The sequence below is a fragment of the Macaca fascicularis genome, chromosome 10 (genome assembly GCF_037993035.2).
Source record: "Macaca fascicularis isolate 582-1 chromosome 10, T2T-MFA8v1.1".
NCBI classification, from domain to species: Eukaryota; Metazoa; Chordata; class Mammalia; order Primates; family Cercopithecidae; genus Macaca; species Macaca fascicularis.
Window position 1 is genome coordinate 111659723 of NC_088384.1, and position 25522 is coordinate 111685244.

Genomic DNA, 25522 nt, shown 5'->3' on the forward strand with positions numbered 1-25522 from the left:
CAATATAGCTTCTAAAATGCTTGGAATCTCGGGAGTGATGTCTTCTGTACACCAGTGCTGAGCTGACTGGCAACTGGCAGTCCCTGGGCAGCTTCAGGTTGGGCTGGTAGCAAGAAACACTAAGGCAGGATTAAAGGGTTGGGGGTTTCAGACCCACCACAACCTTCAGGGACGGGAGGAGGATGAAAGCTAAGTTGATCGCCAACTATTTAATCAATCATTCCTACTTAATGAAGTTTCCATACCCAACCCCTCAACCTGAAACACAAAAACAAAAAAAAAATAAACAAAACACACAGGGTTTGGGGAGTTCACGGATAGCGGAACACGCAGAGGTTCCCAGAGTGCAGTGCACTCAGAGATGGCATAGAAGCTCCAAGCCCCTTCCCACACACCTCGCCCTATGCATCTCTTCCATCTGGTTCTTCATCTGTATCCCTTGTAATATCCTTTATAATGAACTTGTAGAGGTACTTCTGAGTGTTTCCCTGAGTTCTGTGAGCTGCTGTAGTAAATGAATGAAACCCAAGGAGGAGGTTGTGGGAAGCCTGATGTATAGCCAACTGGTCAGAAGCATGGGTGAAACAACCTTGAGCTTGTAATTGGCATGGGAAGTTTGGGGGCAGTCTTGTGGGACTGAGCCCTCAACCTGTGATATCCAATGCTATCTTCAGGTAGATAGTGTCAGAGCTGAATTGAATTAGAAGACATCCAACTGATGTCTGCTGGAGAATCTGTGGAATTGCTTGCTTGGTGCGAGAAATCCCCGCACTTTGGTGATTAGAAGTCACAGAAACATTTGTGTTATGTTGAGTACAGAGTAGAGTAGGAGAAACTACTTGTTCATTCCTGTATTATAGTATGAATTTAATTTGTATATGTCATTAATATAAGTAGATATACATGGCTTATTAGGTAAAGAGCAAGTGTTCATTTGAGAACATATATATTCAATTTAGTAAGTTCAAGGAAATATATGTGCTTGAATGAAAACTGGATCTTTACCCAATATATAAAATGTATAATATTAGAGAACCAGTTTTACTCAAGAATTCTTGATGAAGCAATAAATATTATTAATTTTATTAACTCTTGACCCTTACATACATTGCCTTTTAGTGTTGTTTGGTGAAATGGGAAGTTCCCATAAAGCACACCAAAGTATTGGTGGCTATCACATACCAAGGAAAAGGACTTGCAGGGAAAATTAGCCTCTTTTTACCTGTAGTGCCATTTTTAACTATAGTATATGATAGGAAAATTATGGTTACTCAAACTTGTGTAGTTTGAAGGTATATTTTTGAAAGTGAATGAAAGGAGTTATCATTTTAAGGGGAAAAACAAACTGTTTGCCACCAGTGATAAAATTGGACTTTCAAGTGAACATTAGAATTTTTAAGTTGTGTGTGCCACCATGAGCCTGGCAACTTCACAATACTTAAAATACTTTTCTGCTGAGATAGCTGGTAACATTAATGAATGTGAGTTTTTTGTATATTTGAGAATGTATTAGATCAATATTTGGAAAAATGCATGATGCAGTGAACCAGTAGTTCCCAAATGACCCCTGTGAGATGCCATGCATGGGAAAAGGACCCCTTCATAGTGGAAGATAGACCAAATGGATTTTACCATCATAAAGTACAAATGCATTGATATAATTTTAGATTTTTCACCTAGCAACTAATGTATAACTGCTCACCTCTTGTTGAATTTCACTGTGCTATCAAGCAAAGTACCAACAATGAATCTAAAGAGACTTAACATTCTCCCTCCCAGTGGCATGTCATGGTCACTTTGCAAAGACAAAGACAGCCAAGGAGAAATAGAAGGAAGCAGAAGAAAGGGGAGAGTAGAGTACCCTGAAGACAAACTGACTAGCTCCACCTTTCTTTTTTTACCAAAAGAAGGGCCCTGTGATAATGGGAAGTGTCTATGAGTGTACTTTTAAATCTTGTACATTCTTGCCTTACCTTAGACCCAGCCCTATTCTCCCCTATATTATTAATTTCATTTTTTCCTGTAACTCATCTTTCCTTTACATGTGTTTGAAAAGCAAGGTTTATCTCAGTAATGCAAATGATACACCAAAAACATTTGTCTTAAGTGGAACTTAACTCTCAAATCAATGCACAGAATTAAGATAAATGTATCTTTCAGTCTATCCATATAACACCCAAAATCATTGACATTCTAACAGAGGTGCATCTATTGTTTTTCAAGTGTCTTCCTTAGCTTCATTTTAATTTCTCATGTGTTGTTCAAAAATTAATAAAAACCTTCAATGTGAAAATTCTTTCTACACTAAGAAATTTTCATTACAGTCTTTGGTGAATGTGTTTGATCTTGGAGTAAGATTAAGTGAAAATAACTAGCCAAACCAGTCACCTCTCCTTGACCATATCCTCTCCTACTATAATCTATTCTCCACCGCAGCCAGACTTATCTCTCTGGAAATTTTATCCAGTGATATTAACGCTCTGCTTATAGTTCTCTTCCTTAAACTCATTTTTTATTTCTAACTCAGGACCCTTGCACATGCTGTTTTCTCTGCCTGGAAAGCTATTCCCAGAGATCTTTAATGGCTGGTTCCTCTTTATAAATGCTGTCTTGACAACCTCCCCATCCCCCCGCCACCCAGTCTCAGGAATCACCCCTTTCCAGAGTGCAGTAACTGTGGCACCACTCTGTTTTCTTCAGATCACCAATCAATATCTGAAATTATTTGTGTACTTATTTTCTCTGCCTCTAGCATTAGGTTTCACTCATCACTTATGGAAGATTGATTGCAAAAATGGCTTTGATTATTCCCCTTCCTGTATCTTTACCCCTTACAATGTGGCTTTGCACCTCATCTTTGAAGAGGTGAAGTCTAGTCCCTGAGCCCTGAAATCTAGACTGGTTTTTAATTTGCTTTAGCTAACAGAATGCATAAGAACTGGTAGTAGGTGACTTCTGAGCATAGGTTCAAGTGCTTTCCACTTCCTCCTTAGTACTCTGGCTTTACTAGGAGATAAAACTCTGGCTAAGCTGAGGAAGAAAGACTATAGGAGAGAGTCTAGTTGTCCTAGGAGGGGCCATTCTAGACCCATCAACAACCAACTAACCCCCCAAACAAGTGGGAGGGCCCAGCCAAGATTAGCTCATCTGTGCACCCTATCTGTACCTGAGTGCAGATTTGTGAGTGAACCCAGATGAGAACGGCAACCTAGGTGCCCCATAGGCTGATGAGCAGTAATAGATGCTTATTGTTCTAGATAATTTTTTGCTGTTTTTGATAATTATTCACATAATTAATGTGTCAAATGATAACAGATTCACCACTGTATCCCAAGAATCTTGAGTAATGCTTGGCACATAGAAAAATATTTTGATTAAAAAAAAAAAAGTTAGTGGATATTTGAAAGAATGAAGAAATGAACTAAAAAATAACTTCTTTATATATTAGTCCAATTACATTTTCCCAACTTGGTCTAGAACTAACCTAAACAATATAATAAGTTTGCTCATGCAATTAATTCAGTTCTTCTAGGCATCCACACCAATTACTGGAAAAGACAAAAAAATAAAACATTAGAATAGACATTGCTACTAAATAAAAGGTATTCAAATATTTATATCTACTCACTCTGCAGTCTATAAATACACCTGTCCAGACAAGCTTTATTGGTGTTAGATGAAGCAGATTGCAGCTCAGAGACAACCGTTGTTTTCTACTTCCCTTTGAGCCACTGCTGGCTCATACAGAATGAAGATTTTCCTGTTTTGTTTCTGCCTAATCATTTACTGTAATGCCGAAGGCAAGAAAATAAATCTTGGAAACTTTGACCAAATCAGTTTAGTTTTTCCATTATCACAGCAGGAGAGGAAAGTGCAAGGTTTTCATTTTTAAGGATAATGTCTCTTAAAGTGTGTGCAATAACAAGCTAGGCTGAAATAATATTAAAGACATTAGAAATGTTTTTAAAGGGATTCAGGGCTACACTGGTTTCTGGCTTTAGTCAGAAGTTCATTTGTTGCCTCCTTTCATTTTCTCTGGACAGTTGCAAAGGAATTAAGTATTCTTATAGATAGATGCCATTGACCAATTGAGAGAAATGCCTGGCTTGAACTTTTCCAAATGATGTTACCACTTAAAGATTCTTCCTTGTATTTGGGGGGGAAAAGGTTAAATGCAATTATTATTTGTTTTGAATGTAATGTTTTAATTAATTTCAACTCATAAGGCACTATCAATGTAATTAGAACATTGGACTTTGAAATTAATTGAATATTTATACAGAAATGAGTTTTCTGTGTGTGCCAACAATCTTCACCTACCTATGTGCCAAAAATTTTCTTTCATCTTTCCCTCTCTTCCTTCCTCGCTCAGTTGTTGATTTCCTGCTCCTTTTCTTCCTGCCTGCCTCCTTTTGTGAGCTCTCTCCACTTTTTCTTTCCTTCTTTACTTCCTTTCTGTCTGTTTTATTTCTTCCGTCCTTTTTCTCTTTCTATACTCCCTTCCTCTTCTGTCCCCTTCCTTCCGTCTTTTCTTTCTTTTTCTTCCTTGCTTGCTTGCTTGCTTCTTGTCTCTCCCTCTTCTCATCTTTACTCCTTCCGCCTTCCCCTCTTGCTCCCCACCTGCCCTTCCAGCCTCTCAGTAGCCTCTTGGTGATGGAAAGGAGGATGACAAGGATATTCCTTGTTTTAGCACATTTACTCAGATAATTCACAGCATGGGTCCAGCATGTCTAATTTATTCTTTTTCATGAGCCGAATATAATCACTGAGAGATAGAAAAATAGATTGAGTGTGGTCAAGGATCATTCAACTTCTAACATTCTCAAATGCAGACTGAATTTTGTCTTCTATCTGTTAGAATTAAGAAAAAAAAATCATGTTTGGAGTACCTTTTCTGTTAACCAACTTTCACATTTTACATATTTAACAGTTTTAGGCTAATTAACAACACGGTTGTGTATATGTAATTTTGATGTAATTCTGAAACATATTAGAACTTACCTTTGTTAACTATATGAAATTTCAATTGGATGCTAGATGCTGTTATTTGATCAATTTGTGATGTATACTTTGTATCTGTACCCACTTATATTAATCAAAACAGGTGTTTTAACTAAATTGGTATACTAGTTCAATTTGACTTCAGTTTCATCGACTTTATCAGTTGACTGATAATCTGATTTAATCAATGTCTTCTTTCTTCTGTATAACTTTCCTCAGGATTTAGAACTAGCTTTGTTATTGGAAGTCCAAAATTAATCTACATTTCAATAAGAGAATGAGAAAGAGCGTGGTTAGGATACTTGCTAAAGTGGGCTTGAAATTAAAATGACTAAACTCAAAGCAATTATAACCTCACTAATAAGATTTAAAAATCACGGTGAATGTTAACCCAATGTGGAGGTGAATCTTATAAAATATTTACACTTATGCCTTACTATAAAGAGTTCCTTTTTGATCTGTTGTAAGCTAATTTGATAAATTTTAAAATCATAGAAATGTTCAAACACTTAATGGTTTATCATAATAAGAAACATTTCTATCCTCAAAAATTAGAAAAATGCCTGGGCATGACACCATTCATAGTGGTGTTATTTATAATAGTAGAAATTGAAATGAACACAAATGCCCCACAATAAGAGAATGACCAAATAAATTGCAGTAACATGAAATTGATTAAATTTTATAGAACCAATAAAAATAAAAATGATGATGACTATGCAGGAACATAGAACATTCCTATAACAAACTGTTGTGTTATTTGTGTTATCATTAAATTTGTATGAGGATCATAGAACCATAACTATTTATTCAATATGTACTCACTGAGAATGCACTGGACCCTGTGCTAAAAGTGGCAGACATAAAACTGTCAGATAAAACGGAGGGAGATATGATCTCTGCCCTCTGCATTGGACAGACCCAGAGGAGCACCCCCAACTTCCCACTTAGGAGCTGTGCATACTTAATCTCTTTCAGTCTGTTTCTTTCTCATCTGCAAAATGGGGATGAAATGAGTAACCACCTCTACAGGGCATCTTTGAGTATTTAACTGATATTATGTGTATTTGTTTAATCCATTGCTTGGTGTGTTAGTTTGCTAGTTTGTAAACTGAGTGGCTTAAACAACAGGAATCTATTGTCTCAGTCCTGGAAGCTAGATGTCTCAGATTCAAGCACTAGTGGAGTTGAGTACTTCTGAGGGCTGTGAGGGAGAATCTGTTCCATATACCTCCCTTGGCTCTCGTAATTTGCTAGCAATCTTCGACGTTTCTTGGCTTGTAGAAGCATCACCGCAATCTCTCCCTTCATCTTCCCATGACATTCTCTCTCTGTACATGTCTGTCTTCATATTTCCCCTTTTTATCATGACACCTGTCAGATTGGATTGGGGCCAACTTTAATGACCTCCTTTTAGCCATATGACCTCTGTACAGATCTTATGTCCCAAGAAGGTCACATTCTGAGGTACTGAGGGTTAGAATCCCAACATAGCATTTTGGGGAGACACTAATCGATAATACTTTGTATGGTGTAAGTTTTCAATAAATGTTAGCTACTATTACTACCAATATTGTTAAGACTAATAGTCTTATGACATTATAATGGTGTATGTGGCAAGACCTGACATGCTAACCAAATAAGATGAAAACAGTAGATTAGTTGGATGATAAGAGTCTAAGTTATCAAGTATCTTTTTACATTTTTCTTATCATTTTTATAATGCCCACCCATCCCCCTGGAGTTTGCACTATTTAGGGAGGGGAAAAAATCTGCACTGTCTCTTAAATATAAGCAACTGCCATTCATCCATAAATACCATTTCACTCACTTCCCACTGATTCCCACTCTCAAATAGAAACATCCATAAAAAAGTCCAGCTCACTTTTGGAGAATGAAAAAGTCTCTCTTTTACTCTATTTTGTATTCTGTCTTGTCTTAATTATTGCATGAAACAGTAGCCTTTTTACCTTCCTTTGTGTTCCTTCCTAGTATTTTATTTCAATATTTATGTCTTTCTTCTCCAGAAAAGAAAGCATTGTTTTCTAATTTCTCTCATCTCTCCTGACTGCTGTGTAGTGATTATGACATATGGATTACCACCTATAGATTCTTTATAGCAAGAAGGTCCTCGGGCCAAGTGACAAAATCTTTGACTTTCTTAGAGTTATTCTTTTCTCTCGCAGTCTTTTTAAATATTTATTTTCCTTCAGGTAACTTTGGCTGTTGGATTTCTTTCTTCCTAGTATGTCACAACCCTTGGCATAAAAACTCAATGTTTTATTTTCAAAATAAAGTATATTGAATTGTGCAGTTTTCAGATTAAGGGAAAGAAAGATAAAAGTAAGCATTAACTTGGAGTATTTGATGAACCATTTACAAAAATATTTTTTATGGATGATTCAGCTAAAATTGAATACATAAGTCCACATGAAAAATTGTGTCCACAAAAATATTTAATTTCAAGTCATGAAAAGTCCAAGTAAGTAGATTAATATAAAGAGAAGATGTCAGGTCATGTAACAGAAAAGTCCAAGATACATCTCTTCAGGTGAGGCTAGATCCAGCAACTTTAGTCATGCAACAGATGATTTTTCTCTTTATCCCTCTGTTCTGTTTTCTAAATACTGACTACATCCTCAGACAGAGACCTATCTGGAAATCTCAGGACATCTCCTCACAGTTATAAACAGTAGCTGTAGGTTCAAAGCTCTCATCCTCCTTTCACACACCCAAGAGAATTAGAACGAGTCACCTATTTGATTCTTCAGAAAAGAGAGGTAGCGTCTCCTCCTCAAATGTTTCCTCACAGGTCATTGGCATCGATGCTGCTTGACTTATGCATCCAGCTCTGAAAGGCTATGGACAAGAAGACATTAGCATTCTGTATGAGCCACATGACTGAGAATGAAAGAAAGGTCCCTTCACAAAGAAAATTCAGGGTGCTGTTCTTAGCAGGAATGGGAGTGGGGCATTGCTGCCAAATAGAAAACAACAGATGTCCACCTCCAGAATATATTTAATAGTGGAAACAATTTTTTTTAATGATCATAGCCTTGTATTTTATAGAAAGGTGATCTATACCTTGCCTGAGGTGTTCAACAGACAAGTTTGTTTTATATAGTTTAGTCAAGATTTCAAATGTAGTGTTCTGTACAGCCCAAGAGGCAAGGACTCCTTCTCCTAGAAAGTGTTCTTTTCATACCTCACTCAAGAGGGGTTCGCAGAAGGGGCCCTGAAAAGCCAGTTTGGGTAGCTTGATCCCATTACCCTGTTCATGGGTGACTGAACCAGGGGTAAGCTGCCGACCTAAAATGAGCCATCAGATTCTCTAGCCTATGCATTTGGAAATGGTTGTGGGGATGGGGAAAAAAGCTACCTAATAAAGAACTTATCCCATTTATAATAAACAGAAGCATACGCCAATAAAAATACAGGCAAGGAAAATAAATGGGAAATGCACAAAATTAAAACTTTAAAAAGTTTGTATTAGCAAGGTTCATACAAAAAATAGAAAGAGTAAGAGCAACTTACTGAGAGATTTACTGCAAGGACTCAGCTTGGGCAACTGTGATGTCTGGTTGGGTAGGTCTAGAATCTGGGGAGCAAGTTTTCAGGAAGCTGAGACTCTAAAACATGGGCTGAGACTCTGTCCTCAGGCAGTATTTCTTCTTCAGGGAGCCTGAGCTCCTTCTCTTGAAACCTTTTATGTGATTGGATCAGGCCTGATCAGCTTATCTATGATAATATCTCTTACTTAAAATCAACTGATTATGGACTTATATCTACAAAGTACCTTCCCAGCAACACTTAGACAACTATTTGATTGAATAACTAGGAACTGTGGCCTCGCCATGTTGACACATCAAATTGTCCATCACGATATTCAATCACATTGATAACCTAGGAAGGGAATATGAAAGTCACAAGCATATTACTTTTACCTAATAAATTAAAAATTGTCTTAAAATACTAAGATTTGGTATTACTATGAAAGAAAAGCAAAAGACACATCTACTGGAGACCATAAGTTGTAAGCTCTCTGTCTAGCAGTGTGGCATTCAGGGACACCAACATTTTAAAAAGAAATTTAATGTGAAAGAAAATAGAGGATAAATTAGGTAAATTATTATTTAACCATAAGATAGAATGTCACATAACTATTAAACATTGAATTAAAGGACAATATTTCATGGTATAAAAAATGCCCTCAATATATTAAAGTAGGTATATTAAAGAGGTAGTTGATAAATATCATAGACATTCAATTTTGTACAGCAATAAATAAAAAGGGTAGAAGTATATAAATCAAACTATAAGAGTAATTAATTCTAGGTAATGGGTAAATTTGTGGCTTTTAGCAATTTCTAATTCTTACAATAAACATGCTCTTGCTCTGAAGTTAGTTAAAGTTGGGGTTTGTTAGAATATTGGGGAGTTAAATAATGCCACAATATAGAGAATCTTGAATATAAAATGCATTTGGAGGTTCACATACACTCATGTACTTTATCACTGAACCATTAACTCAACAAATACATTCTAACCTTTCATTTTATGATAGTCACTGTTTTAGGCAATAAAAATAACATAGTGAGCAAAGCAAACTGAGGCCCTGCTGTCATGGAGCTTAGCAGGTAAGACAGAAAATAAAGAATCAGATAAATACACTTGTAATTGCATTCTATAACAAGTGCACTGAAGGAAAGAGTGCTCTGAATGTACCAATATTTATATTAAAATTTTAAATTATTATATAATGAAAATATGTAGTGTGTGTTCGTTTGGTATGCTTGTGCATGTGCGTGCTGTGTGTTGTGTGCTGTCACCAGCATCAACATCTCAAATTAGCACTTGCAGAATGAGATTCCAGGAAAAAATATCCAGAAATGCCTAAAATTGCTGAAACTCTGCAAAAGAAATATTGAAAAAAAAATGCACCATTGCATAATGAATCCTGAGTAATTGGCTGAGGCTCTGAATGGCACACCCACATACATTTAGAGTTTTCCGCTGGGCTCATATCATTCATGCATTTTCCCCCAGAATCTGAAAGATAAATCTGACAAGTTCTGGATAAACACTGGCTGAGGCTCTATAGTTTCTGGGTATGGAGAGGTGACATGACTTATTCTCTGTTATCATCGGGTCTCCTATTAGGCAGCTTCAGCAAAGACTCTGGATAGATCAACATGTCAGGCTGGAGGCTTAGTGATAATTCAGACTGGGTTGAGTTGAAGCAACTGCTCAGGCAATCAGGAGAATATAGCCATGCATAGTTCCTTTCAAACTACAGGAAAACTGAGAAGAGAAATAGGGTTTTGAACTCTTAGGTATAATGAATCAGACCACAAAACTGGAAACTTGCCCACTAAATTAGGCCAATTTTATTGTTCCCCCCTAGATGAGATCAAATAATGGTCCTCATGGAGGTGTCAGAAATAGGATTGCAAACGAGAGTCCATATACAATCAGGAAAAATAGATCTTGCATTAAGATATCTTGGCATGCATGACTATGGTGATGGCTTCCTCATTTCCCCCCAGATACATTTTGAGTGAATTATTCCTCCTCATATAGTTGTAGCACAGGGAGAGATCATATTCTTAGAATGAGAAAGGAACTAGGTTTAGCTACCAACTATGACTTTTTGCCTGTGAAGACCCATCTGTCTGCTATTGATTTAATAACCAAACAAAGTTTCAGTAACTTGGTAAAATTTTCATTTGCTATCTGCATTAGGTGGAATTCTGAAATGGCCCCCAAATTCTCCTTGGATGTGGATGCCTTAGCATCATACCTTCTCCTTGAGTGTGGGTGGGTCTGCCCTAAGCAAGTGAGCCCTTTAAAAAGAGTCTCTAGGGTCAGAGACCAGAAGTTAGAGACATTCGAGGCAGCAGAATATATTCTCCTGCTGGTGTTGAATAAGAAAACTGCCGTGCTGTGCAGTGAACCATGTGGTAGGGAACATGGAGAACTAAGGGTCAGCCCTATAACTGCAATGAATTGAATTCAGCCAACAACCAGTGAGCCTGGAAGAGGACTCCTGGCCTCAGATGAAATCACAGCCCTGGCTGACACCTGAATGCAGAATTGTGAGATCCTGCACAAAGAAACCAGCTAAAACATACCAGAAAACTGCAAGAAAATAACTTCGTTTTTGTTGTTGTTGTTGTTGTTGTTAATTGTACTTTAAGTTCTGGGGTACATGTGCAGAATGTGCAAGTTTATTACATAGGTATACATGGGCCATGGTGGTTTGTTGTGCCCATCAACCTGTCATCTACATTAGTATTTCTACTAATGCTATCCCTCCCCTAGCCCCCCATCCCCTGACAGGCCCCAGTGTGTGATAGCCCCCTCCCTGTGTCCATGTGTTCCCATTGTTCAACTCCCACTTATGAGTGAGAACATGCAATGTTTGGTTTTCTGTTCTTGTGTCAGTTTGCTGAGAATGATGGTTTCCAGTTTCATCCATGTCCCTGCAAACAACATAAACTCATCCTTTTATGGCTGTATAGTATTCCATGGTGTATATGTGCCACATTTTCTTAATCCAATCTATCATTGATGGACATCTGAGTCAGTTCCAAGTCTTTGCTATTGTGAACAGTGCTGCATTAAACATACGTGTGCATGTGTCTTTACAGTAGAATGATTTATAATCCTTTGGGTATATGCCCAGTAATGGGATGGCTGGGTCAAATGGTATTTCTAGTTCTAGATCCTTGAGGAATCACCAAACTGTCTTCCACAATGGTTGAACTAATTTACTCTGTGTAAAAGTGTCCCTATTTCTCTACATCCTCTCTAGTATCAGTTGTTTACTGACTTTTTAATGATTGCCATTCTAACTGGTGTGAGATGGTATCTCATTGTGGTTTTGATTTCCGTTTCTCTAATGACCAGTGAGGATGAGCTTATGTTTGTTGGCTGCATAAATGTCTTCTTTTGAGAAGTGTGTGTTCATATTCTTTGCCCACTTTTTGATGGGGTTGTTTTTTTCTTGTAAATGTAAGTTCTTTGTAGATTCTGGATGTTAGCCCTTTGTCAGATGGATAGATTCCAAAAATTTTCTCCCATTCTGTAGGCTGCCTGTTCACTCTGATGATAGTTTCTTTTGCTGTGCAGAAGCTACAGTACCATTCAGGACATAGGCATGGGCAAAGACTTCATGACTCAAACACCGAAAGCAATGGCAACAAAAGCCAAAATAGATAAATGGGATCTAACTTTGTTACTGAGTTACGTTATGAGCTAAGTACGTGAGATTGCTTATGCAGAAATAGAAACCTAGTAACACTATCTATGCTTCCTTTCTGTTTTTTGTTTTTTTTTTAAATTCAGTTAAATGAATTATTTCTTCCTCCATGGTCAAAACTCTAATCATGATGTGTCCAGAGACTGCAGATTTCAGTACAACATAAATGCAAAAATCATACCCAGTGATCTCTTTTAAAAATTTAACACTAACATTCACACTGAGATAATTTCTTTGGCTTGAATCTCATAAATAAAACTAAAAATATTACAGAAGTTAGCATCTAGAACTTGGTATCTGAATAACAATATTAAAGATTAACTCGTATTCATTGCTTGTTCTTTGCCATTCATTGAACTTTTTTCTTCACTACATTTTCTCATTTAATCCTCCCCCAAAATGATAAAAATGGGGAGATACTGTATAATTTATGGATGAAAACACTAAAATTTAGAAAATAGGTAACTTGCCAAGGGACACACACGGCTGTAAATAGTAGAGGCCAGATCGAAATTCCCCATTCAGCTGCTATGCCAGCACTATATATTAACGCAGGCTTTGTCTTTTAGCCTCCTATAACCAACCTCTTACCCTGGAAAGTGACTGCATTGTCATAGCAAATGCCTCTTGCCTGACTAAACAACAGATGTTGAGAGTTCTTCCTTTTTGCTTTTTCCTCCATGCTTGCTTTAGTAGGATCTAGATCTCTGGTCTCATGAAATGGTTCGCTTACATTATCACCACTTCGTTACATGTTTACTTAGTTACAATTAAAAAAAAAAAAAAAAAAGGACAGAAATCCCCCAGCTGGTCTGGGAATTTGCAACTAGAGAGGTGCCTGATACTCTCTCTGCTTAGCCTGCCTGGCCTCCAGCAGCTCCGCTGCTGGGCTCAGACATATTTTGATTCCCTAGTTTCCTACCGAGTCAGAGTCAGGTGCTGTATCACTTCCCAGCATCAATAAAGCAGGTCTAATTTCCCTAAGTTGATGAGGGTCTGATAGATCAGATGACCTTTTGTTGGAATGTCATTTACAAGTATGATTAAATTATTCTCCATGGCTGAATTGATACCTACAGCTGATATATCTTCCTCCAGAGGCAGCAGAAAAACCCACTGCTTCACCCTCTCATGCGCGGCAGAGATCTTCTGTAGGCAGATTACAGATTTTCAGCTTTGAGTTTGAAAAGGTGACCCTGGTGATGATGACTTTTTTTTCAAATGTGTTTTAGCCGATACCATTTCTCTCCAAACCGATTAACTGTATCTCTATAGCTATACCTAAAAAGGCTATTTATTTAATCTGTTAGGGGAAATAGAAAAAAAAGAAAGGATGCCAGTCAAATTTCTTGAACTACATCTTCTTGGGAAGTAAGAAAAGTGACATTTTAGAGCATTGTCTATTTGCTATGTTAAACATTGTATTTTTGTTATTTTGACAATAACATATGAAGTATAATATTTGCATTAAACTTATATTTTGAGCCTACTGTGTGTCAAACACAGCTCAAATAACTAGAGATACAGTAAATTCTGCCCTCGTCGAACTTAACTGCATAGGAGGAAACTGAGGCAAGGAAGATTAAGTAGGCTCCCTGTGTGCACAGCTCGTGCCTAGAATATGGTATGTGTTCAATAAGTGTTGAATGAATAAAACAGAATCAAGGTTGACCCAGGTCTGCCTGCCTCTACAACCCAAGCTTTGTTCTCTACCATATGAGAAAAAGAGATGAGCATAAGAAATTCATAAAGTAAAAATATTCAAGGGGAAAGATGAGGCTTCAGAGTTTGCTGTGAGCTGCTAGTCTTGACCTCTGACTGCACCTCTTGTGTTAATTCTATACCATGCACAGAGCTAAACTTACTGCTACATGTGTTGTCAATAGATGGTGGCTCATAGGCCAAATTCAGCCCACTGCCTGTTTTTGTAAATAAAGTTTCATTGGAACATAGCTAAGCTCATTTGTTTACCTATTGTCTACAGCTGCTTTTGTGCTAGTTTGAGTCATTGTGACAGAGACTGTATGATCTATGAAGCCTAAATGTATTTAGTATCTGGTCCTTTACAGAAATGTTTGCAGACTTCTGTAGGAACTTGTCAAAATAATCTTAACAATTCTAAAAGACAGATACTATTACTATCCCTGTTTTACGAATGTGGAAAGTCATGCAGTTAGTAGGTAATTATGTCAGTATTGGAGACCATAAATAAAGTCTTTTAAATAAATTATTACACCACCTCCCCCCCACACACAGATGCCTTCTGGGAGATGAGTGTGTGTGTGTGTCTAAAATGCTCGTGAATTGGAGAGGATGTGTCTTAGCTACTGGGCTTCCAGAGTTTTAAGCACTGACAACTTCTCTCAGCTCTAATCCCTCGATGTACAGTCGGTGAGCTGGCTCAGGTTCTTGACTTCACCATGCAAAAGAATTTGAGAGTGAGTCCAAAGGAAAAGTTAGCAAGAGACTTGATTGCACAGCAAAAGTGCACTCTGCCAGCTGATCAGAGCAGGTCGCTCAAAAGTGAGACAGCACTGAGTGACACTGGGGAAGCCCCCTTATGGTAGTCTGAGCTGGTTATTCATAAAGGGGTGCTGCTGCTAAGCATGTTCTGGGCTGTCTTCGGGTGGCACGTGCGCTGTGGTTGAGCATGCTAGTACATACGTCACACGTCTTATTAGCATCATAAATCCCCACCCAGGTGTGGGTTCTTCACTATTATAATGAGCACAGGTCAGTCCAAGGACACTAATCATGGGTTTCTGCACTTGCATGAATTTGAGGATTTTCCCTTTTGCTCTTCTACCTCCTTGCTGGAGGATGTTCTAATCACAAACCCAGGATATGGCTCCTATTGTGTTGGGTGGCTTGTTCTCTCCATCTGTTTAGCAAGTCTGTTCACCTTTAAGGGAAGCTATCACCATGCCCCCAACCTACCTCCTGTGTAGCTGTGAAGCCCTGTGCTGAGACTTACCATGAACTTCTTTCAATTCCATTTTTATGCTGGTGATCATGGCATCTCATGCTACATATTCCCTTCCAAATGATGATGTCATCATCGATTGGAAAAGAAACCCAGAACCTTCAGAAGCAGACAACGTTTTGGTTGCCCTCAATTATTGGACTATCTTGAAGAGATTTTATTTTGCCTTAAATTAAAGGTGGTATCGCCATTTTCCACATAATCAAAAATGTTTCCATGTTTAATTTTTATTGTAAATTGAAATTTTACAATGATACTGAGTTTTTTATACCTACATTTTCTTTCATGATGCCTAAACGTTCTCTTTGAAATCTATAAAAATCTTCAAATTGTCTTCCAATAATAAATACCATTTGGTAACATTTCGTAACCTTTACAATATAAGGCTGTTACAACTCAGCTCCAGCTAATAATTGACATTCAGGCGTGTAAGCCCGATATAGCCAGATCTTCCGTATTTAAAAAAAAAAAAAAATTTTTTTACACGTGTTGAGTCATACAAACTTTGATGGCAGGCAGCTTCAGCTTGATGGGCACCAGGTTGTTTTCACCACAGTGTGCTAAACTGCATCCCCAGATAGCCCAGGGCTGCATAACTGAACTCACAGCTCCCAAATCTGGATGCACAAATAAACCATTGAATTTGGTGTAAAAAGAATTTAAATACCCACTTAAAATAATGTATGTCTTACAATTTTCAAAAAATAAGAAATAAATTAACTTTAGTAACACTCAATAATGCAGAGAGACACTGACATCCCTCACTTGGATCCATAAACCTGATGCTGCTGTGTCCGCTATGATTTGCTGGGTATCCCAAGAAAGACTGCAGTTTCCAATGGAGAGATGCCAGGGTAGGCTAGATGCATAATGAAACTTACCGAAAATCACAAATGACCAGGTGAGTGAGTTTTTGAACAATATGTCATTTCAATTAAGCTAACCCCTTCCCAAATGGGGAAGTAGCATAAAAATATTTATATAAAGGACTATAAACTGAAGATAATGCTAAGGACACAAAAAACACAAGCATAGAAAGATAATGGAAAACGTGGCATTACACAACTCCTATTTCAATTGCTTGGTAAGCAATATAGTAAGAAGAACAGCAATCTAAAAAGAACTAGCCAATTATTGCAGCACCATTTGTTGAAAAGGGTGTCCTTTCCTCACTTGTTTTGCTTTGTCAAAAATCAGTTGACTGTAAGTATTTGGGTTTGTATCTGGGTTCTCTATTCTGTTCCATTGTTCTATGTGCCTATTTTGATATCAGTACCATGCTATTTTGGTGACTATGGCCTTAGTTTCAGATCAGGTAGTGTGATGCCTCCAGAGTTGTTCTTTTTGCTTAGTCTTGCTTTGGCTGTGCCAGTTATTTTTTGTTCCATATGAATTCTGGAATTTTTTTTTCTAATTCTGTGAAGAATGATGGTGCCATTTTGATGGGAATTGCATTAAATTTGGAGATTGCTTTTGGCAGTATGGTCATTTTCACAACACTGATTATACCCATCCATTAGCATGGAATGTGTTTCCATTTGTTTGTGTAGTCTATGATTTCTTTCAGCAGTGTTTTGTAGTTTTTCTTGTAGAGGTCTTTCACCTCCTTGGTTAGGTATATTCCTAAGTATTTTATGTTTCTTCTTCAGCTCTTGTGAAAGGGGTTGAGTTTTTTATTTGATTCCCCACTTGGTCACTGTTGGTATGTAGAAGAGCTACTGATGTGTGTACATTAATCTTGCATCCAGGAACTTTGCGGAATTTTTTTTTTTTTTTTTTTTTTTTTTTTGAGACGGAGTCTCGCTCTGTCGCCCAGACTGGAGTGCAGTGGCTGCATCTCAGCTCACTGCAAGCTCCGCCTCCCGGGTCTACGCCATTCTCCTGCCTCAGCCTCCCGAGTAGCTAGGACTACAGGCAGTTCTAGGAGCTTTCTGGAGGAGACTTTAGGGTTTTCAAGGTAAATGATCGTATTATCAGCAAACAGTGAGTTTGACTTCCTCTTTACCGATTTGGATACCCTTTCTTTCTCTTGTCTGATTGGTCTGGCTAGGACTTCCAGTACTATGTTGAAGAGGAGTGGTGAGAGTGGGCATTCTCATCTAGTTCCAGTTCTCAGAGGGAATGCTTTCTGCTTTCCCCTGTTCAGTATTATGTTGGCTGTGGGTTTGTCATTGATGGCTTTTATTACATTGAGGTATCTCTCTTGTATGCTGATTTTGCTGAGAGTTTTAATCATAAAGCAATGCTGGATTTTCCTGAATGCTGTTTCTGCATCTATTGACACTATTGTGTGATTTTTGTTTTTAAGTTTGTTTATGTGGTGTATCACATTTTTTGACTTGCATATGTTAAACCATCCCTGCATCCCTGTTATGAAACCCACTTGATCATGGTGGATTATTTTTCTGATCTGTGGTTGGATTTGGTTAGCTAATATTTTGTTAAGGGATTTTAGCATCTATGTTCATCAGGGATATTGGTATGTAGTTTTCTTTTTTGGTTATGTCCTTTCTTGGTTTTGGTATTAGGGTGAAACTGGCTTCACAGAATGCATTAGGGAGGGTTCCCTCTTTCTTTAGCTTGCGGAATAGTGTCAAAAGTATTGGTACCAATTCTTCTTTGAATGTCTGATAGAATTCTGCTTGCTATAGCAGCACAATTTGCAATTGCAAAATTGTAGAACCAACCCAAATGTCCACCAATCAAAAAGTGGATAAAGAAACTGTGGTATATATGTATGTATGTATGTATGTATGTATGTGTATACACACATACACATACACACACAATGGAATACTACTTGGCCATGAAAAGGAATGAAATAATGGCACTTGCAGCAATCTGGATGAGATTGTAGACTACTATTCTAAGTGAAGTAACTCAGGAATGGAAAGCAAACATCATATTTCCTCACTGATATGTGGGAGCTAAGCGATGAGAATGCAAAGGCATAAGAATGATAGGATGGACTTTGGGGACAGGGTGGGAGGGAGGCGAGGGATAAAAGACTACAAATAGGGTACAGCATATACTCCAGTGAAGGATGCACCAAAATCTCACAAATCACCACTAAAGAACTTACTCATGTAACCAAATACAACCTGTACCCCCATAACCTGTGGAAAATAAATATAGAGATTAGAATAGTGTCTGACTTAAAGGGTTCAACAAATGAGTCAACTAGTTAAAAAGAACTAATGAACAGTCAGCCACAAATTTTCCAAATTATTAAGAATATTATTGCTATGTCACTTTATTTTTAATTTTTAGAACATGCTTTTATGTATATAATGCCTTGAAATGTTAGTCAATGAGAGTAGTAGATGTGTATGAATGTATGAAGTCAGAATGCCTTCTTGAGATTAGGGAACATGATTGAAAATATAACACTATAAAATACTCAAAAAGCTATTCAGTTTACTTTGAGGTAAAAGGCATTTTTAAAATGGCAAATCCACATGGTAGAAGCAATCCAGGTATCCATCAACAGATGACCAGCTAAGCAAAGTGTGGTGTAGATACACAAGAGAATAGTATTCAGCCTTAAAAAGGAAGGAAATTCTGACATATGCTATCACATGGATGAACCTTGAGGACATTATGCTAAATGAAATAATCCAGTCACAAAAGGACATATATGTATGATTCCACTTCTATGCGGTTCTTAGAGTAGTCAAATCCAAAAAGACAAAAAGCAGAAGAGTGGTTGTCAGGGGCCAAGCAGTGAGGGAGATGAGGGGGTTGGTGTTTAATGAGCCAGAGTTTCAGCTGGGGAAGATGAAAACATTCAGGAGATGAGTGGGGTAATAGTTGCACATCATTGTGAATGTACTTAATGCCACAGAACTGTACACTTAAAATTGTTGAGATAGTAAATTTTATGGCATGTTCTTTTTATCCATCCCCACAGAACAAACTTTTGAAAAAATACACCAAGATTGTCTATTTGGAATCACTAACGACATGTATACATTCATGGGGAAAAACATTTAAAAATCCCTAAAAATAAAAATGACAACTCACATGGCTCAGTCCCCTTATCCTCACATCATTGTAGGGAAATGGAGGACCAGCCTTGGGGCATTGCTGCTTTTCCCTTTCTCCAAACTTGTGCATTTCAGAGTGAAAATCAGCACTGAGACTTTCTTAGCTGTCTCAGCTTATCTCCTCTACCCACATCATAGAAGAAAACTGAAGTGAATCATTTCCAATAGTTATAAAATGAAAAACAACAAAAGTAACCTCCCAATAAATATGTGACTAGTGCCAACATATTTCCAGAACTGCAATGCACATCTGCGAAATATGCCTGCTTCATTCTAGGAAGCTAACATAACAGCTGTACAATAAAGAAAGATCTCTGATAGCTTCTACCATAAGCTTTCTAACTTTAGAGAACATACGAAGTCTAACACAACTACATTCTTTTATAAAAAGCATCATCAACTAGTTACAACTCATAACTGATTGGCTCCTTACCATCTCATCTCATCTTTCTCGTTAATAATTTTAGCATAGTGGCTAATTCTTCCTGGCTTTTAACCTTCACCCATATTAGTCAATATTGTTTTTACATTTATGGCAGTGGTTATTCATACTTGCTCACATTTTATCAATTTCTCTGCCTGCCATTGTTTATTTTTTGGAATTTTTACCATATATGATTAACATCCTATAAAATTTACTATTTTAAAATGGGCCATTTAGTAGCTTTAATATATTCAGAAAGTACATCACCATCACCACAATCTAATTGCAAAACATTACTATAAAAAAATCAAGTACTTATTAGTAGTCACTTCCCATTTTCTCATCCCCAAGACCTTGGCAGCCCCTAATCTATTTCTATGAATTTGCCTATTTTGGATTTCTACAAATGGAATTGTATAACATATAGCATTTTGTGGCTGATTTATTTCACATGCCTCATGTTTTGTTACTAAACACATTGTAGCCTGTATCGGTAATTCATTCCTTTTTATTGCCAAATAATATTCTATTGTATGGTATATTTTGTTCATTCAACAGCTGATGGACATTTAGATTGTTTGAATATATGTTTAATTCTTGTTAGAAACAAATGCTCGGTGCCGCAAAGAATAATCAGCACTCCAGCAAAAGTTTTCTCAGCAAGGCAATTTACTTCTATAGAAGGATGTAAATTTCTCCACGGATGGAGAAATGGCAAGAGCACACTGAATAAAGAAAAGCAGGGGTTTTTATATCCAATGCAATTGGTTTCTACTACTGTGTCCTGTCTCCATTGGCTGGAGCTGGACTGCACAATCTAAACTGGTCCTGGTTGGCTAATTTGAAGGGTGCAGGAAGGGGGTTACACTGGCAAGAACGACAGTTTTGATGGGAAAAACCATTGTGGTGGGAGGGGTAATTTACAGGGTGAGCAGCAGATATGGAACGTGGGCTCTATAGATTAGAACTGATGGGCAGATGTTTACTGAGACCAGGATAGGGAGACATAAAGAATAAGAAAGTTCCACCTTAAAAACAGGAAACAAAGAACAAGGGAACTTAGATAAGCTAAAACTTCTTACTGTATTTAACATTCCCTTGGGTATACACTTCTGAGTAGAATTGCTGGCTCACATGATGACTCTATATTTAACTTTTTGAAAAACTGCCAAACTTTTCAAAATTGGCTGCACTATTTTACATTCTTAACAATGTCTCCATATTCTCAACACTTACTATTGCCATATTTTTATTATAGCCATCTTAGTTAGGTATGAAGTGGCTTTGATTTTGATTTGTATTTCCCTAATAACTAATGACGTTGAGCATTTTTCATGTTCACTGTTGGTTTTTGCATCCAATGTCTTCCTTCAGCATTCAAATTCCTTCCAGCTGAAGTATAACCTGTAACAGTTCTTTCAGAATACATCTTGGAGAGGTGAACTTTCTTAATTTACATATATCTGTAAATATCTTTTTGTCTGTATCTTTTGACTATTTTTTGTTGTTGTTGAGACAGAGTCTCACTCTGTCGCCCAGGCTGGAGTGCTGTGGCTGGATCTCAGCTCACTGCAAGCTCCGCCTCCCAGGTTTACGCCATTCTCCTGCCTCATCCTCCCAAGTAGCTGGGACTACAGGCGCCCGCCACCTCGCCCGGCTAGTTTTTTGTATTTTTTTAGTAGAGACGGGGTTTCACTGTGTTCGCCAGGATGGTCTCGATCTCCTGACCTCGTGATCCGTCCGTCTCGGCCTCCCAAAGTGCTGGGATTACAGGCTTGAGCCACCGCACCCAGCCTCTTTTGACTGTTTATTGACGTAACAAATACAGTACAAATTATAATCATGTAGCTCAATACATTTTCACAAATGCAGAAAAAAAACGCTTGAATAACCAATACCTATAATAAGAAATAAAAGCTTAACAGCATCTTGGAAGCCCCACTGGGCCACTCTAAGTTACTGCTCTCTCTGCCCACCCCAGAGATAACGTTTATCCTGGCTTTTGCACCACACACCAGTTTGCCTAGGTTTAAACTTCAAATAATTGGAATAGTATCAATCTTTCCTAATTGTTTTAGTATATCATGTGCTGTGGGGATACATATTCTCTTTAGTTGTATCTATTGACTATTTCTTTCATGTTAGATTATATTCTTATGCAATTTGCAAATTTTGTAGTGACCTTATATTTCATAGGGTCATATGTTATTTTCCTCTTGGATTCCCACGTTCCCTGGTTTAGAAAAACCCATACAGAAGAGGTTGTTTTTAGACTGACTGCACTGACCACTTGAAATGGCCTAGGATTATATATTAACTGGTCTGGCTTCAGATTTTCCTGCCTTAGAGTTAGTTAAAATGCAATGCAACACCTGTGCATCTTGCTTGAGATTAAAACATACACACCTCTGGCAGATCCTCAGGATTTTCCATAACTTGTCCTTCATAAGACTTTTTTCGAATTGAAGCAAATCTTTTTTTTGCCCCTTTTGTAAATTCAAAACCAGATTCTTTGTATGACAATGCAAATATGATAAACAAGTGTGTGGGTTAAATGACAAATAACCCAAAGACTCTCAGTTTTTATCAAGAGCTTATTTCTAGTTAGCACATAAATATATATTTTTGCTTATGTAAGACACTAAATGGGATCTGAATACTTAAAAGGATAGATATATTCTATGAAGACATGCAAATACAAATAATTAACTATCAAGTTTCCCTGTGGGCAGGTGTATTGAATCCAAGTTCCTCTTCTTGGTTTCTTGATCCCACCCCTCCTTACCAACATTTCCTTTTGCTTCTCAATCTGCATAATTCATCATAGTTTGAGTTCTTGATAGCCCTTTTCCCTGTAGCACATTCTAGATTTCTGGCCTTGCTATTGACAGCCCCACCTCTGAAAAACCAGCTCATTTTATTCTTTAACTATACTTTTTATAATATCCCTCAGGCTATATTTTTTTCTGAAGAACTATCATTTTTTCTAACACTTTGTCTATGCTAAGACCATTAGTGCTTCATAAAATGTAGTTTAATTATTCATACGTAGCTATAACAGTAGGATCTGCTTTATATGCTCCTGAGCTTTGCATAGCTCAGGGTAGGCCGTATACTTCTTAATCCCTTAAGTGAAGATTTGGGATCTTGTTCTCAGCACCATGTTGTATGTTTAGTGGTCCTCTTTGACCCTCTAGTTATCTCTGCAGAGTTACTGTAGTGATACACCTTTCACGAAATGAGCATTGTTTCTGGGTCAACCAGTTGGATCCTTGGTGCAAATAGATTTGTCTTTATTTAAATTAAGAATGAGATGCTGGACGTAAAGATACAGGTTCTGAGAACTTAAATAGCATCCTTCACAGCAGTCTTTCTTGATTAACTTTCCTAGAACTGCTAGGTGGCAACTTCCAAATTGGATCCTCTCTTTCATCTTAGGATGCCTCTGGGGTCAAGATCTTCTTGTTTCTCATCTCTCCTACTTTCCCAAAACTTTCTTCCCCATACCCACTTATCCTTCACACCATAAATTTTATTACTCTTTACCTTTATCCCCTTCAATTATGAATCCCATCATTCAGCTCATTAAAATATGACTTTAGGCTTGGCACGGTGGCTCATGCCTGTAATCCCAGCACTTTGGGAGGCCACAGCAGGTGAATGATTTGAGGCCTGGAGTTCAAGACCAGCCTGGCCAACATGGCAATAACCCATCTCTACTAAAAATACAAAAATTAGCCAAGTGTGGTGGTGCACACCTGTAATCCCAGCTACGTGGGAGGCCGAGGCACAAAAATCACTTGAATCAGTGAGGTGGAGGCTGCAGTGAGCCAAGATCATGCCACTGCACCCCAGCCTAGGTGACAGAGTGAGGTCCTGTCTCCCTGTCTCATATACACACACACACAATATATATAATATATAAATACATATATATAGTCTTCAAAATGAAGATCCTGTATCCTATATAACTTCAAAAGTGAGATATATATGAAGTATCTCACTTTACTTCAAAAGTGAGATACTTCATATATATGATATATATATATATTATATGAAGACATATACATATGTCTTTAAAAGTGACATCCTGTCTCTCATATGTATATATGAAGACATACCTATACATACATATATATAATATATGATGTAGGAACTTTAGAATATACAAAATTCTCTTCTTCAGGATAAGAAAATCCTGATATTCAGCCTAACCTCCACTGCCTATAAAGGAAGAATTGGTTTCACTTTCAGGGAAGGTCACCTTCATCCTCATGAAGAACTGTCAAAAAATAGCCTGCAAAGAGTCCCAGATTAAACACCTTCTATGTAGGCGACAAAAGGACAACAAAAATAATCAGTTCATGGTTCACGGGCTGATACGGGATATTAACAAATGCAAACATTGTAATAGTTAATGTCATTCATTAAAGGCCATCGTGTGCTGGTAGGATGCTCCACATGAAACTGACTATGCAGATGGTATGTCATTCCAAGTCACTGTATGCTCCCTACAGATAATAACTATGTTATAACTACCTTGCAAAATCAGGACTGACCCCCACCCAAAGTTCAGATGGCAAGGCTGACAAAATCACACACACACAAAGAGGGTATGGAAAGGCTGATTACTTACATAACTGAGGTCTCTGGGAGAGCAGGGCAGACCTCTCAAGGTCAGAAATGGTCTGCAAGGGCCAGGAAAGGCGATTGGCTTGGGTCTTTATTATGATTCACGGTGGTTCCAGGGTGAGCATTCCATATGCGCGGGCGTTTCCATGGTTTGGATGTCTCACTGGTGCCAAAGGAGAAAGCACCCAGGCTTTTTTTTTTTTTTTTTAATGAACTTGTACAGATGTGACTACAAGGGAAAGCAGAGGGGTGAGGCTTAAAATCTATCAACAGTCAGACAGCAAAAATGGGAGTCAGACTCCTCATTACAGAGCATTTGTTGACAGTTCTTCATAGCTGTCATTTTGCTTCCATCATGCTAAATATTTTGTAGTCCACTCAGTAAATGCTTCTAGGTTGACTGTTTGGATCACAAACCTTATTTTTTGTCTAATGTCAAGAGGAAACTCTAAAAGCATAAAATCTTTGTAAGGGCATTAAGCTCAATCCCAAAAGTGCAATGCTTTCAGAAAGCCAAGCTGACGCTGGTTGAGTCCATCCAGCTCTATCCTGCTAGAGCTGCCAGCACTCTCCCTCAGTTGTCTGAAATATGCCTTCTTCCGTAATTGGCCTTGCACCTCTGCTCCAAAGGAAGGTTCAGTTCTGTCTACTCATTGTCTTCTAAGTCTTACTTCCTTTGGCAGTATCTAAGGTTAGGTCAGCAGCATGTTTTCTATTGTAGTAGGTGATCTCATCCCCTAGGACCCTACATGAATTGTGATCTCAACAATCACTCTCTCTTTCCCTTTGCGTCCCCATTAGCACCCCTTGGTTGATTTGTGCCAAAGCCTATTGTCCTTTAAGTTATGAGGAAGAAAAAGGAAATCTGATAAATCAATTTCCTCCTCAACAAAAAGGAAAATATTTTATACTTCTTAACTGTGCTTTGATATGCACATATTATAGGCTATATCAGCTATCCACTACATACTTAGAAATTTAGCTACTTGTCATAACACAAATTAACATTTTATGGCCATGCAAAGAGAGTAGAAATGGATTTTAGAATGTCAAGTATTTATCACTAGTATGTGTTAATACAAATATCTAACTTAATTAAAAATAGGGCATTTATATGTATATATGTGGGTGTGCGTGTGTACATGCGCATGTGTGCATGCACACACACACAGATA

At 37.7% G+C, this 25522-nt stretch overlaps 1 long non-coding RNA gene across 3 annotated transcripts in view; it reads right to left on the reverse strand.

Moving 5' to 3' along the window:
- The window catches only part of LOC102118943 (uncharacterized), a 215095-nt gene that overhangs the window by 66691 nt on the left and 122882 nt on the right, over positions 1-25522 (reverse strand). Inside the window, exons 3-4 of one of the 3 annotated variants that reach the window (XR_010578255.1) lie at positions 24352-24576; positions 5775-7860 (exon numbers count right to left, since the gene is read on the reverse strand). The exons of the other annotated variants lie outside the window; for them this stretch is intronic. This is a non-coding gene — a long non-coding RNA (uncharacterized lncRNA). Of the gene's footprint in view, positions 1-5774; positions 7861-24351; positions 24577-25522 lie in introns of those variants that run through there. 3 annotated transcript variants of the gene reach the window in all.